The 18,960-nt window shown below is 40.4% G+C and overlaps 1 protein-coding gene across 6 annotated transcripts in view; it reads right to left on the bottom strand.

Moving 5' to 3' along the window:
- Nucleotides 1-18,960, bottom strand: part of CDK14 (cyclin dependent kinase 14) — a 549,017-nt gene that overhangs the window by 395,027 nt on the left and 135,030 nt on the right. Inside the window, exon 1 of one of the 6 annotated variants that reach the window (XM_030550523.1) lies at nt 16,889-17,113. The exons of 2 other annotated variants lie outside the window; for them this stretch is intronic. The gene's annotated coding sequence lies outside the window, so the exon portion shown is untranslated. Of the gene's footprint in view, nt 1-16,039; nt 16,061-16,621; nt 16,743-16,888; nt 17,114-18,960 lie in introns of those variants that run through there. 3 more of the 6 variants (XM_030550525.1, XM_030550524.1, XM_030550526.1) reach the window with 3 other exon arrangements.

The raw sequence follows: 18,960 nt of genomic DNA, 5'->3' as shown, positions 1-18,960 counted from the left end.
GCAGCCACAAAATCAGATGTGCCATAACGTTCTACAAACACATCTTACACATTTTGGGAAAACAGGTCACATTCTGTTTTGACTGCCCACGTATAATAATATAAACAAAATTGAAGTAAACCCATTTTCATCATCCAATAAAAACAAAGTTTTAAGAAATTAAGCCAAATGGTCTTCTGCTCAAATACATCTGTTAGTCTTTAAGGTGCCACAGGACTTTTTGTTGCTTTTTACAGATCCAGACTAACATGGCTACCCCTCTGATATTTCTCTACCAGTGTCAACTACTAGAACTTCAAAGTAGAGGAGGGAGGGTAGGTTATGGGGAACCCATAGGGACACACATCTCAAAGAGCCATCGTTAATGCATATCATCTTTTTCCAGTAGTGTCCCTATGGGTTCTCCAATGTAGGTGACTCCCAAGCAGTGCCCACTACTGAAGGCTGGAGCTTCAGAGTCAAGTCTGTCATAGATAGCTGCAGACACCAGATTCAGTGCCACAGTGCTGAGTTCCCAAGGATGGCATAATGTTCTGCAACGGTATGTGCAGATGCCCAGGTAGCTGCTCTGGAGATTTCCAATATGGGAATACCCTTAGGGAAGGCGACGGAAGAAGAGACTGATCTCAGAGTGTGTGCATATTGAGGATGGAGGGATGCACCATTACACATCTGTAACACAGCTTGATACAGCTTGAGACCTTTTGGAGAATCTCTGAGCTGAAATCACTATCTTTTGATCTGCAATGGATAAGAAGTGTCTCAGAGATTTTCTGAAAGCTCTTGTTCTGTCCAAATAGAATGTCAAGGCTCTTCTCAGGTCCAGCGTATATAGAGGATGCCTTCCCTATTATTCTTATAAGGTTTAGGATAAAAGGTTAGAAGTTGAATACGCTGATTTATATGAAAAGCAGAAGTCACGTTGGGAGTGAACTTTGGACGTGGTCTAAGAGTGACTTTGTCAGGGAAAAACACAGTGAAGCAGGGGGTCCGCTATCATATCTCCCTTATCCTTCTTGCTGAGGTAATGGTGATCAGGAACACCATCTTCATTGAAGGTGAGTTAATGAACAAGTGGCCATGGGGTTCAAATGGTAGTCTAGTCAGTCCTTTTAACACTAGATTGAGATCCCATTGAGGTATGGAAAGTCTGGGCTGGGAAATGAGGTTTGCTATGCTTTTGAGAAACCTCTTCATGGTCTGATGAGAGAAAAAATGGAGTATCTTTCTACCTGCTGGTGGAAGGTTGCAATTGCTGCTAAGTGAACCTTTAGCGAGTTGATATAGATACCTAATTTCTTGAGAATCAACAGATAGTCCAGGATTACCAGATTCAGTGTGGTCTGGGTGATTCACTGGTAACGTCTGTGATTTGCTATGATGGAAATGTAGAAATATGCATCTTGGAGGTTGCAGGCAGAGAACTAAATTTCCTTTCTCTAATGCTGGAATCATCAATAGTGTGGACCATCTTGGAACTTCTGATAGATCTGTTGAGCACTCTGAGGTCCAATATAGGTCTCCAATCTCCCTTTTTCTTTGGTATTAGGAAGCAGCAAGAGTAGAAGCCTTTGCCTCTTAGATGCCCAGGCATAGGCTCTATAGCCTCTACACCAAGGAGATGGTTTACCTCCTGGCCTAACGACTCTTGTGAGAAGCGTTCTTGAAGAGGAAAGGGGAAGGAGACATGGATGGCATATCCTTCCTGGATTATCTCCAGCACCAATTTGTCAGGTGTTATCTGTCCCGGGTGCTGCAGAACAACTGACAGTCTCCGAACAGATGGGTGGGGTTTCCAGGATGAGACGGCAAGCAGAATGTTCTACGGGTACCTTGACCAACCTGTCAAAACTGCCACTTCAAGGTGGAGGACTGAGAGGAAGTTGGTTGAGATCCTAACTGCTTTCACCTGGGGAACCTACGCTGCTTCTGTTGTGGCTCCTAAGATCTCTGTGATGAGTACTGAGATGTTTATTGTGATGAGTGGGGCTTGAACGGTGGCTGAGGGCTGTACCATCTTTTGTAGGTGGGAGTATAAATCCTGAGGGATCAAAAAGTTACCCTAGAATTCTTCAACATGTGAAGGGATGCGACAGTCTTCTCAGCACATAACTTCATCCTTTCAAAGGGAAGGTCTTCCACTCTAGTCTGGAAGCCACAAAGGTTGTCTCATCACAAAGACGAAGGAAACTGAGCATGCCGACATGTCATCTGCATCTAGAATGGACTGGAGGGATATTTTAGCCACCACTTAGCCCTCATTGACTATGGCCTTGAATTAACCCTTGTAAGAATAAAGAACTTGCTCAATAAATAAACCAAGTTTTGTGTAATTATATTTTACCAACAAGGCTTGGTAGTTTGCTATATGGAACTGGAGGGTAGCTAAGGAATATGCCTTCCTGCCGAACAGATCCAAATGTTCCCAGTACCAGTCACAAGGGATAGACTGGTGCCGGTAGCCCCTAGAGTTAACTGTGTGCACAATGATTAATTTGGGAGGCAGGCAGGAAAAGAGAAATCCCATATCCTCTGCTGGTATGTAATATGGCCAAATAAAAATACAAACCAAGTAACAAAGAAAAACTTTCACGGGAAGCTAAAATTAGCAATTCTAAAAAGAGTTAATAATGATCCACAAATGGACAGCTATAGCTCTGTCTCTAGCCAGGGGTGGTTGAGAAAGAACTGAGGAGGGTCACCCATGCGCGCTAACTAGACAGCATGCGGGACTGACTACTACCAGAGTTCTCCAATCAGCAGTTCAGGGATGCAGACACCTACAGTGGAGCACCCACAGAGATATTACTCAAAAGAATCACATTATTTCTTGAAATATCAGAAATATCCCCGAATACAAGATTTTGCATTTAAATTGCAGTTTTCCCGGATGTATTTATCCCTGATACAATCACAGGTGTCACTGACTAATGTCTATATAGCTGCAAGAGCAGAAGGTATTAATTTGCAGAGTTTTCCAACCAGACCTGAATTTTTCTTACTTTTAGAAAAGATTTATTTTCCAATGTGCTTTATCATCCCGATACTAAACACATCACTCCGAAATAGAGCAAATGGCAAACAATGCGTCACATTTAGTTATATGGCATTGCAGTGGTCCCTCACTACTGGCAGACCGCAGGTGACAGACTTATGAGGGAGAGCTGGGCGAGATGAAGCACAACAGTCTTTAGCCCCAGCCACATGGCTGGGGCAGACAGCTACAAATAGTCTGTAGAGGGGTTCTGGCTCCCTCTGGGTGGGGCAGAACAACAAATAGTTAGGGCTCTGGCCTGCGTTCAAGGCAGAGCTGCAGCAGGCCCTTAAGCAGGGCAGAGCAGCAAACTCTTAAGGCTCAGGCAGGGGTGAGCACTCAATATAGTCTAGCTAACTCAGGCAGGGGGTAGACTCAAACAGGCCTCCTGGCTGAAGATGGGGAGGTTACCCCCCCAAGAGTGTAGTGTCAGGGGGTAGAAGGACATGGGCTCACCTGACTCCATTGCATCCCAGCCAGAGCCCTAACAGTGGCAGTGCAGATTGTTGCTGGGAAGGCAGCAAAAGAGGACACAATCACTGGCCCGGGAGTCTCTGTGATGGCAGAAGCACCAAGCTCAGCAGATTGTTTAAAATGGAGACGAGGGCCTAACTGTTGGGAGGAAGGCATGGAGGGAAGTTGGGGTCACCTTGTGGAGCAACAGGGCTGGAACAATTACTGGGGTGTTCGACAGAAGCTGATGACACTTGTGAAGGGTGAGCAGATAGTACACTATTAGTGCTAGAATAAGAAAAAGCCAAAGCCAAACAGTTGATGGGTACAGGAGGACTGGAAGTAGGCAGCAAGTGTGTTGATAAGATATGAGGGGAAACATGGGATGGAATGAGGTTGGATTAAAAATTTCGAAAGAGAGAAAAAATACCATTAAGTGAAAACCAAAGGGAACAAAATATAATTTCCAACAGAAAAGGGTTAAGTAACTATAAGGCAGCAAATTGTGGTCGGGGGGAAGGGAGAACTTTGATTCTGAAAGTAGTAAACAATTTTGTGCTGCTTCCTTTCTCCACTCCCTTGTCTGTATGTTGTGCATTCGTATGGTAAGCTGCTCAATACAAGGACAAATCTTATTCTAAGTGCTATTTAAATAAAACAATAGTAATAGGGTACAGAGCCTCCCATCAGCCAATTAAATGCACAAGGAAAGACAAATTTTGGAGACTTGTGGTGGGGATCTGACAATCTCATATAATCCTTATTGTACATATCCCTTCACAGGTGTAACAGAACAAACCTAAAGCAGCAGCTTTGTCAATCTTTCTGTCATATCCCCATATCAAAAGCTTACTCCAATAATGATCACTCTCTTTTTTAAGTCAAGGCTGCTGTTAAAACCCAATATCTTTGTCATCAGGAAGATTACAAATATAAGAACTGAGGTGCTGTACAGAAACAATTTTGAGCCGAAAGCTCTTATATTAATACTCCATTTTCACTTGAAATACTCCATCCAGCAGGTGGTGATTCTACTGAGAAAAAATTAAGTGGGCTCTGCTGCATCACTGAGACAGGTGGCTCCTTCTCCCACTTATATGTAAGGGAGGAGGGATGAGTCCTCTGTGAGAGAGAGAGAGAGAGGATGCAGTATTTGAGCTGAGCAGAGTGTGAGCTGAACAGTCCTGAGGTAGGAATACCGTGATCAGCCAAATTGAGAAACAGGTTTTGTGTTGATCTTTGTTATCTTACTGTTTTCTTTGTTAATAAAACCAGCCTTCTAGAAAGGGGATCACTTTTACATTAGTACATGAACTGGAGTTGTAGAATAGGCTGAGAAATGAATCTGCTCATAATCGCTATTTTGCTGCTGACATGGTAGATTTGCTAGGCTCCTCTTTGTGCATCAGTGATTACCTCCCACAGATTTTGTTTGATAATTACTTCATTAAAACTGTTATGAAACAGTCATTTTTTGAAATTTTGTAAGCAATATTAATGTAGTGTTAAATGATACTGGATTTCAACAGCTTTTCACATACAAGTTTATAGCATTAAGAGAATTTACTTGTACATATACACCGCTACCTCGATATAACGCCACCCGATATAACACGAATTTGGATATAATGCAGTAAAGCAGTGCTCGGGGGGGGCTGCGCACTCTGGTGGATCAAACCAAGTTCAACATAACACGGTTTCACCTATAACGCGGTAAGATTTTTTGGCTTTCAAGGACACTGTTCTATTGAGGAAGAGGTGTATAACTAACTATTACACTATTAACAGCATGTGTTCAGCACGTGATTCAGGGGACTGAAGGGCCCACTCATGTCAAGCAAATCAACTGCTGAAACCTTTTGCTACATATTCTATATACAGGTTTGGAGAGTGGGGGTTGGCTGAGCTTTCAACATAAGTGATATGCATACATTTATTCAGCTAATGTAGTCTCTGAACATTAGTGCTGTCTACTGAATCTAAACACAGGACTGAGAGCAAGGAATTATTGAATTTGTTTCCTCTCTGTGCCAGTTATTTGCCTTGTGACCTTGGACAAATTGTGAATCCTCATTTATAAAATTAGAATATATTTATCTCTCAGAGCGGGTGCAAGGTTTAAATAATATTTGTAAATCACTTTGAAAATGCACAGAACTTCGCAAGTGCTGAGTATTATTAAAATTATGTAGATCTCAGTACCTCAACTTCATTTCAAAGTACGTGTAGTTTCAATAGATGGAATTAAGCTGGTTTAGCAGTGTGCATACTGCATGTAGCACTGCAAATGTGTAACAAAAACAGAAATATAAGAGAGTGCTTCTATACTGCATTGCTGAGTGACCCATTAAGATTGGCGGTCTGTTTTCTCCTCTGTAACAGCATTTAAAAATAAAGGATTAAAAAATGTGTTTTCAAATCACTTTCCCAACCAAAAAAAAGTGTTGTCTACTCAACCTCCTGCTCCAACAGATGGCTACATGTGCAAATATGATTCAAATTTCTACACAGTTTTCCTTCCATTATTGCATTATTAATGGTTTTATACCAGTTAAATTATTAATTTCATTATAAATCTTTCAGAGTTTAAAGACTTATATTATCTCCTCCAAGCCTCTCTTATGAACACGAAGTAGTTAAAGGAACAGATATAAAAATACAGCAGTTCCTCCAACACCCAGATATGCTCTCATGTAAGTGTGTTAACAGGGTAGTGCTTATTTTTGCTGGGATTCTGAAAATAACCACAATAGAAGGAGATTTTAAAAGGCATAAATGGTGATTAGCTATTGTGACACAGTTCCTCCTCAACCTTGGTGGGTCCTGTACTTACTTGGCAGATTTGCTCACCTCAGTGATCTTCTCCTCTGGTGGAACCCACAGTCTGGGTCAACTCCTCCTGTGTCTGATCAGGAATTGGCAGGTTTGGGGGGAACCCAGGCCCACCCTCTAATCCCGGTTCCAGCTCAGAGCCCTGTGGATTGCAGCTGTCTATAGTGCCTCCTGCAAAAGCTGCATGACAGCTACAACTCCTTGGGCTACTTCCCCATGGCCTCCTCCAAACATCTTCTTTATCCTCACCACAGGACCTTCCTCCTGGTGTCTGATAACGCTTGTACTCCTTAATCCTCCAGCAGCACACCCTCTCGCTCCCAGCTCTTCACACGCACTTCCTCTCCTCTGGCTCCCCCCTTCCCTGACTGGAGTGAGCTCCTTCTTAAACCCAGGTGCCCTGATTAGCCTGTCTTGATTGGCTGCAGGTGTTCTAATCAGCCTGTCTGCCTTAATTGGTTCTAGCAGGTTCCTGATTACTCTAGTGCACCTCCTGCTCTGGTCACTCAGGGAACAGAAAACTACACATCCAGTGACCAGTATATTTGCCCTCTATCAGACTCCTGTATCCCACTAGTCTGAGTCTGTCCCAGTATACAATTATTTTCAATGAGATTGGAGTGCCAGACTCTCTTAGGCTCCTTCGAAAACCCCAGCCACTGTGCATACATCTCCATTCGTTTACAGCCACTATCATCAGGTACCTCTGGTCCAGAGCAGCAAGAAGATCAAAACATACTCAACTTGATTAGTTTAAAGCCTGTTCCTGAAGCATTTGCTCAGGAAAAACTCCCACTGAATTGGGCCCTTTAGTCATAAAATCACGTATCACTAATTTTTATGGCCAATGGCAAATCCCAATTGAAAATGTGGATAAAAGCATGGCCACAGGTCAAAGCCCTCCTAGGGCTTATTAGTTACTTAACACCAAAACCTAGTGTTGACAATGTCAAAGCATTTCCTCAGCAAACAGGATAATAACTGGTGATTCAGTAAGCAGATATCCTAAACAAAGGATTATGTTTTCCTACATGCGTCCTTTTCAATAAATACCTAAGAGACTGTATATGGTCAAAATTGTTTACACATTAACTGCAATGTCAATTGATGGGACAGAATGGGGCCACCCAAAATATCAACCAATCACTTGGCAAAGATTCTGCTCAACACAGTTTCTTGAGCAAGTGAAAACGATGTTTAAAGCTCAGTTTGTGATTTAATAATAGAAAATAAAATATCCCCCCAGTCAGATACAAATCTGAATTAAAAAGGGATATTCTGATTAAATAAGAATTATGTGCAGCAAAAAGTTCTCATTCAGAACCAGAGCTCTTAATGATCTGTGGAGAGCCCATTACTAGCTATCTCCGTAGATAGTTCACAGAACAGGTAACATAATGGGAAGAATTTGCACTAACTGTTTTGCAAAATACACATCCCTTCTTTTCATTGAAAAGTTTTAAAAGTTTTTTAAACCAACTCTAGTAGGTTCTGATGGCAACCATCACTGCTCTGAGAGCTGACATGATCTGCTAAAGTCAATGTGGGTCTTTCCATTCTCTTCAGGAGACTTTGGATCAGGGCATGAGTGCCTCCCAAGAAAAAAATCGAAGATTCCTATAGTCTAATGGTCTGATTTTTCTTTCTACTTCCTCCAGAATAGTTGATGGTATGTTGCTTATTTATTTCCTCCTTCTCTCCCCACAACTTCCTTTCCTACTACTCTCTCATCCTTCTTGCCTTCCCTTTATTCTCCTTCTCTTCCACTCTCTCTCTTTTTTGATGTTTTTAGTTACCATTATGGAAAAGCTAAGAAGATGTAGTGAATTGTATAACTTGTTCTGATAATGTTTTCCAAAGCATTAGCTCTGTTGCCAAGAAAGCCATCTCTACTGTTCTCACCACCGAGGTCAGCAGCTTCACAATTCCTCAGGAGCACAGTTTTGAAGGGAGGTCAATGCCACAACGAAAGCAGCGCTCCCTAAGCTACGTCAGAGCAGTTCCATAGAGGCCCCTTTAATATTAAACTCTGAGACCTTGAATTTGACCAGATATTCTGTGGGGAGACAATGGAGAGAGCTGAGCATCAGGGCTGTCAGCAGCTGTTGCTGAGGCAGCATGCTGTGTTATTCTGCATTAACTGATGCTCTTTTAATGCTGGAGTGCTCATTCTTTGCTGCAGTGGACTGCAATAGTCCAGCCTGACTATTGTGGCCAGGTCTTTGTTTAATATATGGGATGCAATCTTCCGGCTTCATAAATGGAAGAAAGAATTCTCAGGGTTGTCACTATCTGTATGTCCAGCAGGAATGAGGAGTAAAGGTCCCATGAGTGTGCATTGCTTGACACGGTGGAGGGAGACTCCTTCACAGGAGGTTGAGAAAATAGCACTTGTTACATCTTTCATGTATTTCCCTACTCTCGCAGACATCACCTCCATTTTGTCAAGGTTCAGCTTTAGTCACTGCCTTTAATCCAGTTACTTATCTTGGCAAGCAAAAAGATACCTAGGAAATGTTGCTAACTGGGTTACAGGTAAGAAGATGAGAGCTGGACATCATATATATATGACTGGCAAGTGCATCTGTGGCTTCTTAATAAATTTTCTCCCAAATGACTTCAAGCAGATGTCTGAGAAGACAGATCCTTGAGGAAGATTACAACTATCCCAGTAGAGGAGACTATTTTAGTCAGAACATTCAGTCAGGAAACTTTGAATGTTCTGGCAGGAAAAGGATGGTGCCTGCATTCTGAAAATAACCTTAAAAAAAAAAAAAAGACAGAGAGAAAAGGTATTGAAGTGGACTCTTGAAGAACTAGAAAAAGATATGATTGAACTTTGCTGAGGGTTTCTGAAATAGCTAAAAGAGACCGCATAAAGGCTAGGATGGAAAAAGGACTAAAAAGGTCATTTATTCTCAGTTTTGAACACAATTCAGAGTTCTGAGACTTTTCTACCCCAATTTAGCTCCTTTGAAATGGCATCTGCCAACGCCTTTTTGGTCGGTTTTCATACCAGGAAATTCATCTTCTGATCATAAAAGTGGCCACAAAGTTTGAAAGTTCAGCTGCACAAATAACTAAAAGAAAGGTATCCATGTTTGTGTTTGAGTCTCACAATTTTTTTAAATATGTGATTGCTCTCTACAATTTAGGATGTAAAATTAATGACCTGAACGCAATATGCTTCAGATTTGGAATGAAAAACTCTTAAAAGAATTTTCCAGAAGCTTCTGCATATTTCTGTTGGCCTTGCAGTAACTTTCAAAGCAAAAAGGTGTCTGAAAAAACATAATACAATTGGCTTATCAGTATCTGATGCACTGCACTTGAAAAAAAAGCAAAATTCCCCAAAACCACATCACGGCCCCGACCATAACTAAGGATTCTGCTAGGTGTTATAATGAAACCATAGTATCTGAGATTATGCTGAGTATCATGAACCCTGCAGTATATCTTTTTTCTTTAACATAAATGTAAAAAGGAAAGATTTCAAACTGATAGCGGCTGTAATACAAGAGCTCATCATGAATGAGCATAGCTGTAATCGCATAAAATTACTTCTACAAAAGGCTTAAAAATGGTATATTTGCAATTTAATTTCCTATAAAATTATATATTTCAAAAGAAGAGTAGGAGACCTTGGTGCCTCTTAGATTGCTTCTTTGGAAATACTTATTATGGTGGATTTATTACTGTGCTAAAAATCCACTCTAGAGAAAAATCTAGAATTACAACTGCAAGGAACTCAAGTGGATTTTCTTTACAGAGGTTAATATAAACATTACCTTTGGCTGCAAGCAGTGCAGGTTCACATCCCAAACTTCTGAATTTGCTTTAAGAGAGTTCTACCTTCCAACAAATCTCATAATGTCAAGCCAAATCAGTCAAAATCACCATCTTTCAACCAATATGTTGTTCACCTTTTGCACAGCTTCAGCATGAAACTATCTATCAGCCCAAGTCCTCAAACCCAGTTTAAGTCTGTAACAAAATCCAGAATTAAGGGTGTTGAATGAAGCTCTGGGATTTTGCCCAGCTCCCTATGAGTCTCTTATCTTACCCAGGTGTAATGTAACTGCACTTGTAGTTATATTACTTCAGGTATCACTCAGTTACATAGTAAAACAAATGGGCCTTGCTAATTCAGAATGCTTAGGTTGCTGTTCAACCTTTCACAGACTGCAGAAGTACCAACCAACCACCATCAACACATTTTAGCTCTTTCCGGGACCTCTTTTTTGCTCTCTCCAAATGATACTTCCACAGCCATTACCCACCACCAAAATATACTAATTCATACATGTTTTTCAAAAGTGCAACTGAGCAACATGGTACAACCAAACCTGTCCAACCCATACTTCACACACATTGTGTATATTGTAAAAAAAAAAAAAAAAAAAAAACTGGCTGTTTCTTCCAAGTTCTTAAACTAAAAATTTAGAGTGTGATATACAGTAGCCTCATTACACAACTCATTTTTACAATTTTTATAAATTAAACATTAATACTTAAAATGCTACAGTAGTAAATGTAGAAATAAATCAAGTTAAACTAAACTACAATTCTCAAAAAATGTGGTGCATTATGCTTGTTTTTATTATCGTGTTACTTTACTTGTTGAGTCACTAAGTCAGTAACCTCCTTCTTGAATTTAATAGAAAAGGACAGTTATTAACAGGATTTTTTATAACCATCCTATTAATTTAACAGAGAAAAATATACCTGTGCTAAAGAATTATACAGGATGGTTCAAAAACTTATGGAAGGGGTATAATTTTGCATTATATTTTATAGATTGCTAAAGTAATTCTTACACATTTCTATAAATTCCTACTGGTTTCATCTCTATTACACGTTTTAGAGTTTTTCCAGAAGAGTTGCAAGAGATCTCAGTCATTAGAAGGAGTTAGCAAGTTTTACTGTGCTTAGAAGTTGTAAGCTGAACTCTACTGACCAAAATAATCAAGGTTCATAACATTCTGTTGAGTTCGCCACCATGAATAAAGCCAATTAACAATTATCCTGTTTCAGCAGCTTTCCTAGGTCAATGCAGAGCTCATAGGATCTTCAACGGAATCCCGTAATTTAATATCAAAGACCAACAGACCTAAAAAGTTGAGGTCAGACAGGTACTCCATCTCATTAACTCTAGAACTCAGAGCCAAAAGGTTGTACCTACTGAGGCAGAAATATTTTGTTTATATTGCTAGAGAAAGCATGGATTGAAGACAACAGTCTGAAAAGAAAAAAGATTTTCTCTCCATTCAAGAGAACACCACTGCACTTCCAGAATTATTTTTACCTTGCATGGAAAGAGCTTCCTGCCTGCCAAGTATTGGGCTATACACTTCCCCTCCCTTCCACTACAGAGGATGATTTTGGAGGCATCAATATTCTGGCTTGAGCTATCTCTGTAAAAAGAAACAATCTGATGTCTTTAGTTTATTATTATTATATAGTATATATTATCTTAAGCCTATGTGATATCCATGTGTGCTTTGTCTTTCCTTCTTAACCTAGAATGAAGATAGAAACTTGGAAAATTTATGAAAAACTTGTCTCAAAGAAAATAGTGTGTGTGTGTATATATACACACACACACACACCAAGAAAATGGGAATGAAAAGCTAGATATTTACCATAAGGTAAAGAAAGGGAAGAAAAACCATATATTTGAAAGAACCCTTTCACAATACACAAAGGACTAAGCTGATGTTTCAAGAGGGAAAAACTATTTGGATATGAATCGGGGGGAAGCGGGGGGAGTAGCATCAATAAAATAGCCCTCAAGAGTCCATCAATGAAATTGACTGACTTTCTAACAGAGAACCTTCCTCTTATTGCACTAAAAGAAAAGAGATACTGACTTCCATCATCTTTCTAATACAATATAGACCCTCACCTAAAGGAATCTTAGTTCAGAAAGCAAAATACATTGGACTTTAGAATTTAAATCAGGTGCTAAATCTCCCCCAAATCCAGTAATAGACTTTGGGGGCAGATCCTAAGCCTCGCAGCCTTTAGTACATACCTATGATTTAATTAGAAAAATCTAATGCTCTCATTTTTCTTTCCAGAAATCTTGTGAGAGATTATGTCATCCAGATTGAACACCAATCATTATGGTAGGAGCTGCACTCAATGGAATTTTTAGGAGAACAACTGTTAATCAAACAAAGTTCACAAAATAGGCATGGCATAGCCTGGAACCCAACCTCAATCCCTTCTTGTCTTGCAATAACTTTGCTGAGTGGAGAGGGGGTCTGAGAAATGGTCTGAGAATTACTCAAGGACTTTTTCTTTTATTTTGGACTACCAGGTTCTTTAGGGTACAGTCCAAGGCATTCCATAAAGTCTATATTTTTAGATAGGGATTGTTACCATCCTATATTCTGCAAAGCTAACTGACTTAAGATAATGTTGTCACAAGGACTGCTTGACAAATTGCTACTGACCACACCTGTTGACTAAGGCAAAATGTGCTGCAAGCTACACCATGCAGGAGGCTTGCTGTCTGAGCATCATTTCCTTGATGATACCTGTAATAGTGGATTCCACTAATGCGTGTGACTTTTTCTAGCAGTGTCTGAGCCAAATAAGGTTGTGAGTGGTTACAGATATTTGTACTGCAGAGTAATCCAAAGCTTTTACAGTACTATCAATTCTCTTCTCTGTAGAGGTCTCAGGGAAACCAGAATTGTCTTCTAAAGGCAGGGAACACTTAATTTCATGGGAAGTAACTTGTAGGTCTACTTTCAAAGAAGGTTCATGCAGATTTTGCTTTCATCTGGGGACTCCTCAGCTTAGAGACATTGTCAGAAAAACACTTCTAGAATGGCAAGTTTATCAAGGTTTACCCAGCAAGGTGAACTGGGACTACGCTTGTCTGAGTATTTTCCTAATTGACTTTCAGGCCTTCTGAGTGCTTCTTGGTGTGTCCTAGGAGATTTTAAATCATCTAAAGATCTAATTTTTTCAAGTTCTTTCTATTTGGATTCTGAGAAATCAAGGAAAAATCTGAAAAAATCCCCAATTTTTCCACAAATAATGGTGGTATGGAAACAGTTCTCTTTACCATCCTTACCTCAGCTAATTAGAAGATTAACAATATCCTCTGATAATCTAAATCAGTGGTTTTCAAACTGCGAGTGGCGACCCAGTACGGGGTCACAGAATGTAAGGCACTGGGTAGTGGTGGCTCTACAGCATCGCCAATGGGACTTTTAGCATCCCGATCAGCAGTGCTGCCCAGCTAAGGCAGGTTAGTTCCTACCCGTTCTGACACGGCGCTGCACCCCAGAAACGGCCAGCAGCAGGTGCAGGGGGGGTCACAGGGCTCCACACACTGACCCCACCCCAAGCACCGGCTCTGCACTCCTATTGGCCAGGAACTGGTCAATGGTAGCTGAGTGGGGGGGAGGCAGTGCCTGTGAGCGAGAGCTGCGCAGAGCCACTTTCGCACCCCCGCCTTGGGGGCCAGACCTGGTGCTGGCCGCTTCTGGGGCACAGCACGATCCACAGTGCTAAGACAAGTAGGAAGCTTGCCTTAGCATCCCTGCTGCGCTGCTGACTGGCAGCATCCCAAAGTAAGCCCAGGCCCCATCCCCATGCCCCAGCTGAGCCCCATCCTGCACCCCAAACCTCTCATCCCCAGCTCCACTGGGTTGCGGGCATCAACAATTTTCTTCAACTGGTTGCCAGAAATTTTTTTTTGAAAACCACTCAGACTCATAGACTCATAGGTCAGAAGGGACCAATATGATCATCTAGTCTGACCTCCTGCACAAGGCAGGCCACAGAACCCCACCCATCCAATTTTATAACAACCCCTAACCCAGGACCGAGTTATTGAAATCCTCAAAATTGGTTTGAAGACCTCAAGCTGCAGAGAATCCACCAGCAAGCGACCCGTGCCCCACGCTGCAGGGGAAGGCGAAAAACCTCTGATCTAGATGGTCCTGGCTTTTCCAAAAAGATTACAAGTGAGTATTTGGGGTGATAGGAAGTGGGCTGGAGAAGGAATGCCTTGGCATGACAAAGTGACTCATGTCAGGAAGCCTCTTAGCTTAATTTACTTGGGGAAGGACCTCAACTTTTCACTTGTTTGGAAGATGCCTAACACCCTTTCGGCCATATAGCAATAAACTAAAATTTATCATTACAAGGCCAGAGTTATGAGGGAACCTGAAGAGGTACCAACTAATAGATACAGGCTTATCTCACACTGTGATAAATAGGTTGTAGCTATGTAATGGAGCCACACTCTGAAGAACAGGCAGATAATCTTTATGAAGCATTCAGCAGTCTCTCTCCCTTAAACCATGCTTGTCAGACATATTTGCATGTTTCCCAAGTTATGTTTTTAACTTTTCTGCAGATTTCTCCGGTGTCTGTGTTAATTTAGAATCTATGTTAACTAACCAACAGTTTAAGAAAACCACCACCAAGATTTTCATATAAAAAGGGTCTAAAATGCCCTGGATTTAATTCTTAATCTCAAGAGTAAGAGCTTGAGAGTCCAAGAGGAGAAAAATTTACAGATGGGTAACATGCATTGAACAGAATGGCTGGTTTTATTTTCATATCTGAGAAGACAAAGAAAAAGCTTTTTTTAAGGAAATCTGAAAAACACTGAGTCCGCAATGTTGTTGTAGCCATGTAGGTCCCAGAATATTGGAGAGACAAGGAGGTTGAAATACACTTGAAAACCTGTATTCTTGCACAAACAGAAGATTACCTCACCCATCTTGTGTCTCTAAACATTGAGTCTGACAGATAAGTTTAGGAGATGTAAAAACAGTGCCATTATTCAGCGAATCGTTACACCACATATACTACCCTTCTTTACCATTTGCTCTAAGAAAAAAGAAAAAAAACAAAAAACAAACAAACAAACAAAAAACACTTTCTTTAGAGTTTCTAGACTTTCACCGCTTCAGCGAACTAAAAGCAAACACAAATAGTCAGAACATTCGACCTATTACAGGGTAAAGGAAATTTGTAGTGCATTTCTTATGCTGAGAATGGTGAGTAGCAATTTAAGCCAGGGAAAAAGATCAGCTTGTAGCTGAAGAAATTCTTTGAACAGAAATGCCTGAGATTATCCTAGCTGACCAAAGAGAAGACTCTTTCTGATACCTACAAGAATGTAAATTGGGGTTTGAATACAGTGTGTAACAGGTAGTTTACATCACTCACATTTAATTCACATGTAATAATATAGTGAACTGAGGAGAGAATCTTAAAGAATATCCTTATTTAAGAAAAAGCCATACCTAGAAAAATAACTCTGAACAATTAAGATTTTATAAAATAATCTAAGATGCATGCCTAACTTGACCCCTTCTAAAAATAACACCCACACATATCCCTTAATTATAATGTGCCACAAACCTAAAGAGTGAGTAGATAACACTATGCTTCACCATCAAATCACTACTGTACTAATTTTGCCACCCTCTACTGTATTTCTACAACTAATCTTTACCTGCATTACTTTATACAACATGCGAATGTTAGACATGCATTTCTGCTAAAATGAAATTCTGGTTTTGACATTATCTGTGTGTAAAAAATATATTTCTTTACTGTATCATTGCTTTCCCAACTGCTCTCATTTACCGACTAAAATATATTATAGAACAGAAAAATGTTTTAGTTTAATTAAATTTCAGTTAAAAGTCAGTCTCTGGCTTGATGCAGAACTCAAAATATTACCTGTCAATTAACATCACCAACAATATTTCAGATTGCTATGCCATGGTACGGTTATGTTCTTATCCATGTGTCTTGTACTGCTCATGACCGAGTAAATGGTTTTTGGTTTTTGGTTTTTTTTTTTGAACATGTTGCTGCCCCAAGCTTTCATACATGCTGAAATCTTCTGCTGAGATCTAAAATCTGCCAATACACTTCTACACCAGCTATTCAAGAACGACCACTGACAATGACTACATTACTTTATAAACATGAAAACAAAACAACCAAATGGTTAACCAATCAAGAAGATACATTCTATATGACATAGGTCAGCATAGTTTACATAGTATATTTTCCTATATTAAGCAAATCTCTAATTTACTAAAGACATATATTCCAGTCAGATTAATCCAGATACAGAGACTTGTTTGCAGAAATGAAAAAGTGGCTGGTCATGTCCTTCATTCACTTGTCCCAGAGGGCAGTCAGCCAAGCATACACCAACAAAATTGTCTATAGTGTCCTCTTTATACTATAATAAATAAGGCTGTTTAGGAGATAAATACAGCAGTAGCAAAAAAAAAAAAAAAAAAAGCATACCTTTTCCCTACCTTTTTACTGATATTTATAAACCAAAAGTGATATTTAGGGAGTCTCTCGAGGCGGTACGCTGAAAAGCCTCATGTGGCATTCTGAGCTAAGCACCACATTCATCTATCTAGGCTTTCAGAGTTCAAAAAAACCCCACCACTGACATGCACAGAATTAATCCTGCTCAAGTTGGAAGCATGTGATAACTAAGGCTCCGGTTCAACAGGCGATCCCAGCACTCAATTAATCCTATATTTTAAACAAACACCATCTTACCGTTTTGCTGTTGTCAGGATCAGGTCAGATTCACCTGAAACTCTTAAACATATCTCTAGCAATGTTAGTGTTTGCAGTCAGTCTCGGCTCATTCAGCAACTGAATTCACATCTTTCTGCATTAACAAGCTGAAATGGTACGGCTGTACTACAGCTAAGAAAGGGGGAAATCTAAAGCAGAAAACAAAGCAATCCCTAAAGGCAGGATAATCCCAGTAGAGCGTAAAATAAAAAGTCACAGGTGAACACAGGGAGCAGAATAATTCTCTGTCTAAATTTCATCAGCAATAACGTTCATTCTGAAAAGGTATTTTAAAAAATAGGATGGACTTGCCTGTGGAGTTCCCAGGAAGGCAGACTACCCAGGCTCTGCAGCAGCATTGCAGCCAAAGTAACCATGCATATGCTGTCTAAGCAATTTACAACTGTGTCTTTTTGAAAAGATATTGATTTATAATGTAGTGCTGTTTCAACGGAACATAGAACTGGGGCCAAAAGAGCTAATGATGATTTTATAGGAATACAGAAAAAACATTTAATCAAAAGACTGCAACTAGTCCTGCCCAATTCAATTATTTCTCCAGTACTGAAGGAAACCAGTAAGTCTCCTAGTGACAAATGATATTAAAACAATAATGTAAGGGCATCTGGAAATGAAGGTTAGGGATTCTACGGCTCAATTTAATGTATTTATACATAGCTGATGTGCCTTGCCTATGCTGACCTCCTTTCCCATGTACCATGGAAAAATTAAATATCAAATTAAGCATCTCTAAAGTATGTAACTAACTAAATATGAACAATTACAGCTTCATGATTATCAACCTTAGCCTATAATAAAGAATATATAAAAATACTTTCATCATAGAATAACTAAGCAGCGGAGCATCTATGCTGAACTCACTGCTGAGCCTTACTGAGCCTGGGCGTGGTACACGGGAAAGGAGGTCCACATGGGCAAGGCACATAGACTATGGGATCTCAGAAAGGATCCTAATTTCTTTGAATCCACTGCTCTCATAGCAACCCCTACTGGCCAATGGGTCTGTGCTTGGTACTGACTTCAAGGAAATCTCCCCTGCCAGAGATAAGAAACTGCATCCTGGATTGACTGACAGAGGGCTTGGCTACACTCGAAACTTCAAAGCGCTGCCGCGGGAGCGCTTTGAAGTGTGAGTGTAGTCCCAGCGCTACACATACTCCACCTCCTCATGGGGATTAGCTTGCAGCGCTGGGAGCCACGCTCCCAGCGCTGAGGCACTGTTTACACTGGCGCTTTACAGCGCTGTATCTTGCAGCGCTCAGGAGGGGTTTTTTTTCACACCCCGAGCAAGAAAGTTGCAGCGCTGTAAAGCACCAGTGTAGCCAAGGCCAGAGGAAAGGGCTTAGCAATAGGTAAAAGCCAAAACAGAGGAAGAGGCTAAAATGCAGGTCACCCTAGATGGCTAAGTGCAGGTACAAAGGGACATATCTGCTTCACTCTCAGTACGGGCAAAGCTTAACACAGAATAACAGAATATGCAGGACAACTAATGGTCTGAAAGCAGCCTCAGTTTACAGTCCATGCAGTCCCACTGAATTCAGCAAAGCCTTAGCACACAGTCTCAAGTCTATTCCCAATCTGAAGAAAAAGCGTAAGAAAAATGTCTGAACTCCATACATATGCCCACATCCCACTGAAGTCAATGAAACTTAACATATGCTTAAGTGCTTATTAAATAAAGGCCTAGATGTATTAATGAGCTAAATAAATCTTGTCTGGCACAAGTAGCTGCAATGACAGGCAGAAAGCTTGAATGATGTCATGTCATTTCCATTAGATGCTCAAAGCATGAAGCAAGACCTTAAAAAGTTTTTCTTTCCATCACCAACATCCTAATCCCAGTTATGAATTCCATGTTACAGATCACCTTTGAGTTTTTTAGCTTAGTCTTCTTCACAGTAGATCATCTTTTAGGACCATTTTATGTGAAGAAAGAAAAGCTTCAGCTCCTGGCAGAAGACACAGAAAATGTTTCTCCTAAACAACCAGACTAGACATGAAGAAAATGAGAGCCCAGCAACTAGAGTAGT

The sequence above is a fragment of the Gopherus evgoodei genome, chromosome 2 (assembly GCF_007399415.2).
Source record: "Gopherus evgoodei ecotype Sinaloan lineage chromosome 2, rGopEvg1_v1.p, whole genome shotgun sequence".
Taxonomy (NCBI): Eukaryota; Metazoa; Chordata; order Testudines; family Testudinidae; genus Gopherus; species Gopherus evgoodei.
Note: the sequence above shows the minus strand (reverse complement) of the source record. Positions and strands in the feature narration are given on the sequence as shown.